Source organism: Castor canadensis, chromosome 5, assembly GCF_047511655.1.
Source record: "Castor canadensis chromosome 5, mCasCan1.hap1v2, whole genome shotgun sequence".
Classification (NCBI taxonomy): Eukaryota; Metazoa; Chordata; class Mammalia; order Rodentia; family Castoridae; genus Castor; species Castor canadensis.
This window is the reverse complement of record NC_133390.1, coordinates 158,108,533-158,119,440: the sequence shown is the minus strand read 5'-3', so window position 1 is coordinate 158,119,440 and position 10,908 is coordinate 158,108,533. Positions and strand designations below refer to the sequence as shown.

General features: G+C 37.4%; 1 non-coding gene and 1 pseudogene across 1 annotated transcript; one reads left to right on the top strand and one right to left on the bottom strand.

Annotated features, from left to right (window-relative positions):
- Nucleotides 1-327: 327 nt before the first annotated feature.
- On the bottom strand, nt 328-3,151 carry LOC141423158 (protein LLP homolog pseudogene; annotated as a pseudogene).
- A 6,338-nt stretch (nt 3,152-9,489) lies between these two features.
- Nucleotides 9,490-9,596, top strand: LOC141423578 (U6 spliceosomal RNA). Its single transcript, XR_012448423.1, has one exon. It is a non-coding gene; the product is annotated as a U6 spliceosomal RNA (small nuclear RNA).
- Nucleotides 9,597-10,908: the final 1,312 nt, after the last annotated feature.

Here is a 10,908-nt window from a genome sequence, read left to right as displayed (position 1 = left end):
TCACAGAGCCAATAAATACTAAAAAGGGGGCTTAAACCTAGATTTCCTAATTGCACAGATCATACAATTTCAGGACATTACTTTGAGGTACAAGAATATCTATGACATTCATTTAATTCAGAATTAAAAACACCCAGTGAGACTGATTAGAACTCAGAACAGTACTAACCTCTAGAATTCCACCTTCTTTCATTTTGTGGGATGGCAGCACTTGTGATACATCGAATGAAATGTTATATCTCAAACAAAATGGCCTACTGAGGACTTCATTCTTCTCAGATATCTGGGGCTGTTACTTTCTAATATTCCTCCAGGATTTCTCTGTGAAGAAAACTCATGACATTTTATATCAGAGGATATGTGCTGATATAATATACACTGGATAGACACTGAAGATTTCTCTTTTTCTCGCTCTCTCTGGTATTAAATGCTTATCAAGGTAATGCTTGTAAATACTTTAAAAAGTCCTATGTTTAACAAAAAGAAAGGCATGTGAAACTATCAAACTCATAACAAAAAATAGCAGTACATTTTACCACACCCACAACCAAGCTCATAAAAATGCACACACACAGTCTAAAAGGCAGGAGAAGAACAGTGAAATCCCCAAAGCCTGAGATACCCCCTGAAAACTTTATTTGTGACTTTTTTTCATTCAAAGAAAATATTTTATTCAAGTTCCCAAAATAAAATTGAGGAGCTATTTTGAAGGTTTGAATTAAAGAAAAAAGAACAAGTTGAAAATAGTCTTCATTCAGTGGGAGCTGAAATCAATGTACACATTCTATTCAAACATCTGTTTAAGTTTTTAAGGGTCTACCAGGCCAAACCCTTTGCTGCCTTCCCCACCCCCACCCCCTTCCTTTCCCTCGCTTTGCCTTTAGCTTTTTTATCTGTCTCTGATTCATCCATACTGGGTACTATCCATTCTGATCTAGAAGGGTCTTTTTGTTCGTCTTAATTTCAGTCTCCATTTTCATGTCATCTTTTTCATTCTCCTCTACACTTTGAATTTTCTCTTGGCGATGGCTGGGTATCACCACAGTTGCTATCTCTTGAATATCTTTCATTAAAACATCACTGTCTACTTTAAGAATATTTTTAAGTCTGTTGAGCTCCTTTGGGGTATTCTTCTTTCTCTTTTCAGCACGCATCTTCCTTTTCCACTACTTGGTAAACTTTTAGCCATGTTTTACTTGAGAAAGAAGCTCACACGCCACACGCAGACTGGAAATCCTTTTTTCTTTTTTTGTAAGATTTTTTTGTGGTACTGGAGAGTTGACCTCAAGCCTCACACTTCCTAGGTAGGTGCTCTTCCACTTTAGTCACATTACCAGTTCCCCCCCTTTTAAAAAATGTGATTATTTATCCATTTATTATAATGTAGTGTTTTTATTCTTGTCTTTTTTTTCCCCTTCATTATTCTGGACCTTCATAGGCTCTGCCAGTCTGGAAACTCATGTTCTTTAGTTATCAGTCATTTTCTTGTTTGTTTTAAATTCCTTTCCTCAATTTCCTCCCTGTTTCTAGAGATCCTTTTAATGTAATATTGGGTCTCTGCTTTCCTCTCATTTTCCATTTCTGTCTTTTGTTTTAGTTTCTGAGAGATTGTTCCAACTTTTCATATGAAGACTTCTATGAACTGTTTTTTTGCTATTATATTTGTAATTCTCCAGCACTGCTACTTCTTCTCTGATTGCACCATTTTCTACTGTCTCTCAGTGGATGCTTATTATTTAAAAAATACTCTACTGTTCTCAACATTGTCTCTGTTTCCTTGAGTTTCTTTTCTTTTCCATTTCTATTTGACGTTGTCTTTCCTAGTGAAGGTTTACTTTAGATATCTGAGATCTTTGCTGTTCCTTCATATTTAAGAGTGAGTCACTAAATTGGTATTTGGAAGCTCTGTGTTAACAAAAGAATTTGTCAGTTGCTGGGTTTCCTTGTATGATGATACGATGGGGCCCTCAAATATCAGTATTTATAGAACTTTCCTCTTGAGTTATTTAATTTTAAGTTCCTCCCAAAATTATCTTTGCTATCCTATTTGGAGATTATAGGCCTTGCTACCTGCTTTCTTGGAGTAAATTATAGCAAGAAGGCTGGATAAGTTTCATCATTCAGCATGTAAACAACTCATTGAGTCTGTTTTCTGTATAGTGTCCTTCTAACCTAGCCTCCCTAGTGTGCCTGATATCCTCAGTCTAACTAGGTTCAGCTTCTCTAGTTCAGTTTTTCCCCCACAACATAAATGCCCAAGATTCTGCCAGGGAGATGAAGAGAGAGTAGGATGGAGGAAGAGACTTGGTAATTTAACCCCCTATAAAGACTTTCTGCCAATCCCCCTTTTTTTAGCCCCTAATTTTACTTTTGCTTCTATAGCATCTGCTACCTCCGATTCCTGACATCCTAGTGTTCTGCAATGCAAACCTCTTAGTATATTTTTAGTATATCCCTCTGCAAACATTTAGAATTCAGTTTTCTCAGCTCAACTACGGCTTTCTTTCTTTCCTTTTTTTTGGTGATGGTACTGGTGTTGGTGGTATGGTGAAGTCTGTGATCAGAATACTTCCAAATTCTTTGTTCTTCATGGAAGAATCCATGGCAGGACACGTGCGTGTAAATGGAGTTTATTAAAAGTTAGAGAAGGGCCGAGCACCAGTGGCTCACACCTGTAATCGTAGCTACTCAGTAGGCAGGGATCAGAAGGATCATGGTTTGAGGCCAGCCCAGGCAAATAGTTTTCAAGACCCTACCTCAAAAAAACCCATCACAAAAAAAAGGGTTGCTGGAGTGGCTCAAGGTGTAGGCCAATACGAAAGGGGCCCATGTGCAATCCGGAGGCAGAGATAAGCTTCTCTTCTCCAGGTGCTTTTAAAACTTATACTAATCTATGGGAAGGGAGGAACCAGGTTGTTCCCATCCAATAATCAATGAGTGGGGAAGGGAATGGATGGTTCCTGGGCCAGGTGAGGGTGATCCCTGAGCCTAAGTATGGTTAATCTGAAAGGTAATATTAAACTTCTATGAGACCCGAACTTTCCTAATTTTAGCCTCACTGGGGCTTGAACTCAGGGCTTTGTCACTCTAGCCACACCTTCAGTGACCAACTGTAGCTGTCTATATCCAAAAATGTGTTGATATCGTTCATCTGCTATTGTCTGCTCTATTATTCTCTTTGTCTTTGTAGACTGTTAACTTTAAAAATATTAATTCACTGTTATTCAAATAGGTAAAGAAACTGTCAAAATATCCCTATTTGCAGACGACATGATCCTATACCTTAAAGACCCAAAAAACTCTACTCAGAAGCTTCTAGACATCATCAATAGCTATAGCAAGGTAGCAGGATATAAAATCAACATAGAAAAATCATTAGCATTTCTATATACTAACAATGAGCAAATGGAAAAAGAATGTATGAAAACAATTCCATTTACAATAGCCTCAAAAAAAATCAAATACCTAGGTGTAAACCTAACAAAAGATGTGAAAGACCTCTACAAGGAAAACTATACACTTCTGAAGAAAGAGATTGAGGAAGACTATAGAAAGTGGAGAGATCTCCCATGCTCATGGATTGGTAGAATCAACATAGTAAAAATGTCGATACTCCCCAAAGTAATCTACATGTTTAATGCAATTCCCATCAAAATTCCAATGACATTCATTAAAGAGATTGAAAAATCTACTGTGAAATTTATATGGAAACACAAGAGGCCACGAATAGCCAAGGCAATACTCAGGCAAAAGAACAATGCTGGAGGTATCACAATACCTGACTTCAAACTATATTACAAAGCAATAACAATAAAAACAGCATGGTACTGGCACAAAAACAGACCTGAAGACCAGTGGAACAGAATAGAGGACCCAGATATGAAGCCACACAACTATGAGCAACTTATCTTTGACAAAGGAGCTAAAAATATACGATGGAGAAATAGCAGCCTCTTCAACAAAAACTGCTGGGAAAACTGGTTAGCAGTCTGCAAAAAACTGAAACTAGATCCATGTATATCACCCTATACCAAGATTAACTCAAAATGGATCAAGGATCTTAATACCAGACCCCAAACTCTTAAGTTGATACAGGAAAGAGTAGGAAATACTCTGGAGTTAGTAGGTATAGGTAAGAACTTTCTCAATGAAACCCCAGCAGCACAGCAACTAAGAGATAGCATAGATAAATGGGACCTCATAAAACTAAAAAGCTTCTGTTCATCAAAAGAAATGGTCTCTAAACTGAAGAGAACACACAGAGTGGGAGAAAATATTTGCCAATTATACATCAGACAAAGGACTGATAACCAGAATATACAGGGAACTTAAAAAACTAAATTCTCCCAAAACTAATGAACCAATAAAGAAATGGGCAAGTGAACTAAACAGAACTTTCTCAAAAGAAGAAATTCAAATGGCCAGAAAACACATGAAAAAATGCTCACCATCTCTAGCAATAAAGGAAATGCAAATTAAAACCACACTAAGATTCCACCTCACCCCTGTTAGAATAGCCATCATCAGCAACACCACCAACAACAGGTGTTGGCGAGGATGCGGGGAAAAAGGAACCCTCTTACACTGTTGGTGGGAATGTAGACTAGTACAACCACTCTGGAAAAAAATTTGGAGGCTACTTAAAAAGCTGGACATCGATCTACCATTTGATCCAGCAATACCACTCTTGGGGATATACCCAAAAGACTGTTACTCCAGAGGCACCTGCACATCCATGTTTATTTTGGCACTATTCACAATAGCCAAGTTATGGAAACAGCCAAGATGCCCCAGCACTGACGAATGGATTAAGAAAATGTGGTATCTATACACAATGGAATTTTATGCAGCCATGAAGAAGAACGAAATGTTATCATTCACTGGTAAATGGATGGAATTGGAGAACATCATTCTGAGTGAGGTTAGCCTGGCTCAAAAAACCAAAAATCGTATGTTCTCCCTCATATGTGGACATTAGATCAAGGGCAAACACAACAAGGGGATTGGACTATGAGCACATGATAAAAGCGAGAGCACACAAGGGAGGGGTGAGGATAGGTAAGACACCTAAAAAACTAGCTAGCATTTGTTGCCCTTAACGCAGAGAAACTAAAGCAGATACCTTAAAGCAACTGAGGCCAATAGGAAAAGGGGAACAGGTACTAGAGAAAAGGTTAGATCAAAAAGAATTAACCTAGAAGGTAACACCCACGCACAGGAAATCAATGTGAGTCAATGCCCTGTATAGCTATCCTTATCTCAACCAGCAAAACCCCTTGTTCCTTCCTATTATTGCTTATACTCTCTCTACAACAAAATTAGAGATAAGGGCAAAATAGTTTCTGCTGGGTATTGAGGGGGGGGGGGGGGAGCGGGAGGGGGCGGAGTGGGTGGTAAGGGAGGGGGTGGGGGCAGGGGGGAGAAATGAACCAAGCCTTGTATGCACATATGAATAATAAAAGAAAAATGAAAAAAAAAGAGTGGAATGTAGAATAACCAAAAAAAAAATTAATTCACTGTTATTTTAGTAATTTGGGAGCATGAATAGGAACAAACTTATATGTATGATCTGTCCAGGCAAAGCCAGATTGCAAGACTGTCAAGATGCTTACTCTTAACCTGGTGTTATGATGCACCCCTGTAAACCCAGCACTCCACTCAGGAGGATGAGGAAGGAGAGCTCTAGTTCAAGGCCAGCTTGGGTAATATAGCAAGACCCTGTATCAAAAAAAAAAAAAAAAAAGAAAAACTCAAAAACTCTTTGCTCAATATTTTCTCCTACTTAAAAAAAATCAGAACTAGAAAATGTGGATGTGAAATTCTGCTCCCATGAGGCTGATTTGGAAAAAGCTAGAGTCTGAGAATTACAGTACCTGTGTCCAAGTTCTATTATTATTTACTAATCACTTGATGTGAGGTAAGTTAAGTTTTCTGATTACCTGTATCCTCATCTGTAAAGTGGTGATAGTCATCTTTATATAGTTTACTTTACTTGTTTGATCAAGTAAGATAATTGATATAAATGTACTAATATATCACAAATACACATCATTTATTAACTCTGTACCATGAGTATAGTCAAATACATTTTTAGAGGCAGTGTAACATAGTTCAAAGAGTATGGGCTTCAGAGTCATACAGATTGAGACCCAAATTCCATCTCTTGTGTGATCTTGGATTAGTGATTTAACCTTTCTGAGCTTTTTCCCATTATAAAATGAGTGTAATAGTAACCTGACAAAACTGTTGTATGAAATGAGATGCAGCATGCAACATATCTGGTATGGTCTAGATACTTCACTGGTATACAACAGATACCAATTCTTCCTCTTAGTCTCCTAATTTCAGACTAGCTTTTAAAATAATAACAGGAAAATCCCAAGCTTGTATTTCCTCAGTTAATGCTAAACCACATTGATAATTAACATCTTAGATCATCAATGGTCCTCATAAAGGCTATTTATTTGCTGTTTTTCTGGAGCTAAATTATAAGGTGAACAGCCCAAATTGAAGGGGTTCAGCTACAAATCCTTTCAAGTGGTAACAAGCTATGGCTGAGGCATCTTCAGGAATATTTTGTTATGAAGTAAGACGCGAAACTTACAGTGAATATTAGAAGATGAGGAGCACTGGGATACTGGAAAAACTACTAATGAAAACATTACATTAAGAGTCATTTTTGGTTTTTATATGATCCTCATACAAACCTAGAGCCGGCAGGCTTTATTGTTCTGATTAAAGAGGAAAGAACAGGAACACTGAGTAATGAAACAACTTGCTCAATATACATCAGTTGTCAGAGAATAACCAAGAACTCCATACTTGGACTTTTGACACCCTGCACTGTGCCTTTAAAAAAAGAAACAAACTTGTGGTAAAATCCACATATCATGCCTCTCAACCATTTTTAAGGGGTCAGTTCAGTTAAGTACATTCACATTGTTGTGCAACCAACTTCCAGAACTCCTTTCATCTTGCAAAACTGAAATTCTATGCTCATTAAACAACACCCCTTTCCCCCTCCTACTACCCCCTGACAACCAACATTCTTCTTGCTGTCTCTATGAATTTTACTACTCTAGGTACCTCATGTAAATAGGATAATGCAGTATTTGTCTTTTTATGATTGGCTTATTTCACTTAGAAAAATCTCCTTGGGTTAGCCATGTTGTGGCATGAGCCATAATTTCTTTCTTCTTTAAAGCTGAATGATATTAGCTCACGCCTATAATCCTAGCTACTCAGGAGGCAGAGATCAGGAGGATTGTGGTTCGAAGCAGCCCAGGCAAATAGTTTGCAAGACCCTATCTCAAAAAAACTCATCACAAAAAAGGGCTGGCAGAGTGGCTCAAGGTGAAGGCCCTGAGTTCAAGCCCCAGTACTACAAAATAAATAAATAAATTCCCCCCACATAATTCTCCTTTATCCCACCTCCCCCCATTCTTAGAATAGTTTCAACAGGTCTCATTTTTTTCCATTTTCATACATGAATACATAACATTTCCACCATATTCACCCACCTACACCCTTTCCTTATATCCTCCCCCTACCACCTGTACCTTAGTAATTCTATTTTTCAAAACATTTGGGGAACGGCCATACTTTTTTCCATAGCGGACCTACCATTTTACATTCCTACCAACAGTGCACAAGGGTTCCAGTTTCTTTACATCCTGGCTAATCCTTGTCATTTTTAGATGTATGGGTTTTTGTTTTTGTTTTTATAGTAGTCATTCTAATGAGTGTAGGGTGGTATCTCTCTCTCTCTTTTTATGGGACTGGAATTTGAATTCATGGCTTCATGCTTACAAAGCACGAAGCTCTACCACTTCAGCCATACCTCCAGCTTGCTCTGGTTATTTTGGAGATGGGGGCAGGGTCTTATGAACTATTTGTCCACGCTGGCCTCGAACCACGATTCTCCTGATCGCAGCCTCCCAAGGAGCTATGATTTCAGGCGTGAACCACTGGCACCCAGCTGTAAGATAGTATCTCGTGGTTTTATTAAGATCTTTGACATCTTCTGTTGAGATGCCAAAACACTAAGTAAATCCAGGTACCATCACAACAATTGACACTATTAAGATCCTATAAACTTAAGACACTTTGGGAGGCACTGCTTTAACATGTGTTCTCTGCTCTCAAGAATAAGGACAAGTGCACTTAAAAATAAATAACAATGCAAAATAGGATAGTTTAAATTCTTGTCTAATACTATTGGTAAGTATTACATGACAACAGAGAGATTATACTAGACTAGATTGCTTATAAAAGGCAACTAAAGATGAACTAGCACCTAAAATATTTTAAAAGGAAGGGTTTAAATTATCCAAGAGGTGAGGGGGGATTTTTTTTTTTTACTTTACTTATTAATTCATGAATCCTTTCAGTAACATTTATTGAGCTCCTGATAAGTACTAGGCACTGTGCAGGGTGTTGAGGTTATAAAATCTTTCAAGAGCAAGGGAGAAAAATGAGCAATCAATAGTGATAACTAAGGTGTTGAGTATGTACAAGGTACACTTGAACCATGCCTTAGAGAACTTGCTGTTCTGTCAAGAAGAATATTATCATGAACTTCTTACTGTGAATCATAAAGGGAGAATGTAAAACATATTTCTTTCCTATGTTCACACTCAATTTTTCCAAACAGAGTATAGCTGAGGAGTTCCTTTCTCCCTTGAGAAGGAGGCTATGGTCAACAATCTAAGACTTGTCTGGGTACTTGTGGCTCACGCCTGTAATCCTAGCTACTGAGGCAGAGATCAGGAGGATTGAGGTTGGAAGCCAGCCTAGGCAAATAGTTTGGGAGACCCTATCTCAAAAACCCCATCACATAAAAAGGTTGATGGAGTGGTATAGGCCCTGAGTTCAAGCCCCCAAAAAAGAAATCTAAGACTACTGGCAAGTTAGTTATTAGCACTCACTATCTGTCACTTTCATATGAGTTTTTGCAATCACAAATATGTGATAGATGTTGGGAAAACAAACGGATCCTATCCTCTAGGATCTCAAAGATAGCTACACTATAATATGATAAAGGTTATGATAGAGTAAAAGAGAGAAGACAAGAAGAAAGAAATTAATAACTTTTTCCCTCCTAGGGACTTCTTCAAAAAAAAAAAAAAGAGGAAAAGACATTCCAGTCAGGGGAGTAGCAGGGAAAAAATTAAGGAGCACAGTATGTTCATGAAATATTAAGTAATTTAGTGTGGCTGGAACTTAGCATACATGATGGGGAATAGTAAGAAACGTAGACAGTGAAATGGTAAGGGGGGCTGGAGAGCAAGGGACTGTATAGCTATCATTCTGATAGTAACAGACATGATTTTTAGGCAGAGTATCATAATTAGATTTTTTTCCCCAGGAAAAAGATGGAAGGTGAATTGGAGTTACAGAGAACCAAGAAGTCAGAGGAGGAGGTCAGCTTGCTAACAAATAATCTCAAAGCCTTTTGGTGGAGTCTTACAGTTCAAGAACTTGTATTTGGTGCTTGCTTCCGAAGCACATATACTAAAATTGGAATGATACAGAGAAGATTATCACAGTTCCTGTGTAAGGATGATACTTAAATCCATGAAGCACTCCATATATATAAAGAACTCATATTTGGCCTCCAAAATCGGATATTGTGATTTTCTTAATGCATCTAGCATGGAACTGGAGCTTGAGGATTGATTCATAATAACAAAATTAATAAGTATGGTATAAAATATAATTCTAATTTACTAATACACATTCATTCATTCATCAAATACAAAGAATCTACTTTGTGTACTGTTTTAAGGACTAGAGATATAATTGTATTGGCAATTTTCTGTCCTCACAGAGTTACATTCTAATGTAAAATGTATTTTTCCAGTGACTAAAATATTTGTGTTTGCTATCTAAAGCATTTCTTTCCCAGTGATAAGGTGCCAAGGAGTCTAAGTTGGTAATCAAAATACTTTTGGTGAATGATCAGAAAAAAAAGAGGTGGATGATATTAATGGTCATTTTATTCAGGCCACAGGTAAAGGCAAAATAATCATCTGTGCTCTAGAACAAGTGTGCCTTTCTAACAACTAGCTTAACAATGTTCTTTGGATTCATGATTTCTTTACCCTGAACATTACTAGATGGAAAAACATGGCCAAAATCTTGGTTGATTTCTCTCTTTCTGGGTTCTGGGTATGCCAGTTCAACTCTAACATACACTTTTAGACTTACTGTAATACAACTGATTTTAATTATGCTAGCTTTGGTCATTTATTACCACGTGTAATTAAATGAAGGCTCCCACTTCAATTATTTCACTATAAGCAATCATGTTAAGAACTTTGGGCTATTAGATTTTCATTTATTAATACAACAAATATCTATTAAGTGCCTATTACAAGCCAGGAACTCTTAATAGGTGCTGGGAATATCAGAGTGAACAAAACAGAGTTTATAAAACAACAGATCAATAAATGAAACAAATTATGACAAGTGTTGTGAAGAGACAAGACAAAAATGTTGCAGTATTCAAGAAAGAGATGATAATCTCCGGGCAAGGCTAGTGGTAGTAGTAGTAGAGAGAGAAAACTGATGTGTATTTGTATTTGATTATTTACTAACACTTAATAATGAATCAGATGAAAAAAAGGAAAGGTAGGAATCAAAGGTAACACCTGAATTTCTTTCTTTTTTTTTTTTTTTTGCAGTACTGGGGTTTGAACTCAGCACTTACATCTTGAGCCACTCCACCAGCCCTTTTCAGACCATTTTTTATGATGGTTTTTTTTTGAGATTAGGGTCTCTCAAACTATTTGCCCAGACTGGTTCGAACCACAATCCTCCTGATCTCTGTCTCCTAAGTTTCAGGATTTTTTTTTTTTTTGTGGGACTGAGGTTTTGAACCCAGGGGTTCCTGCTTACAAAGCAGGC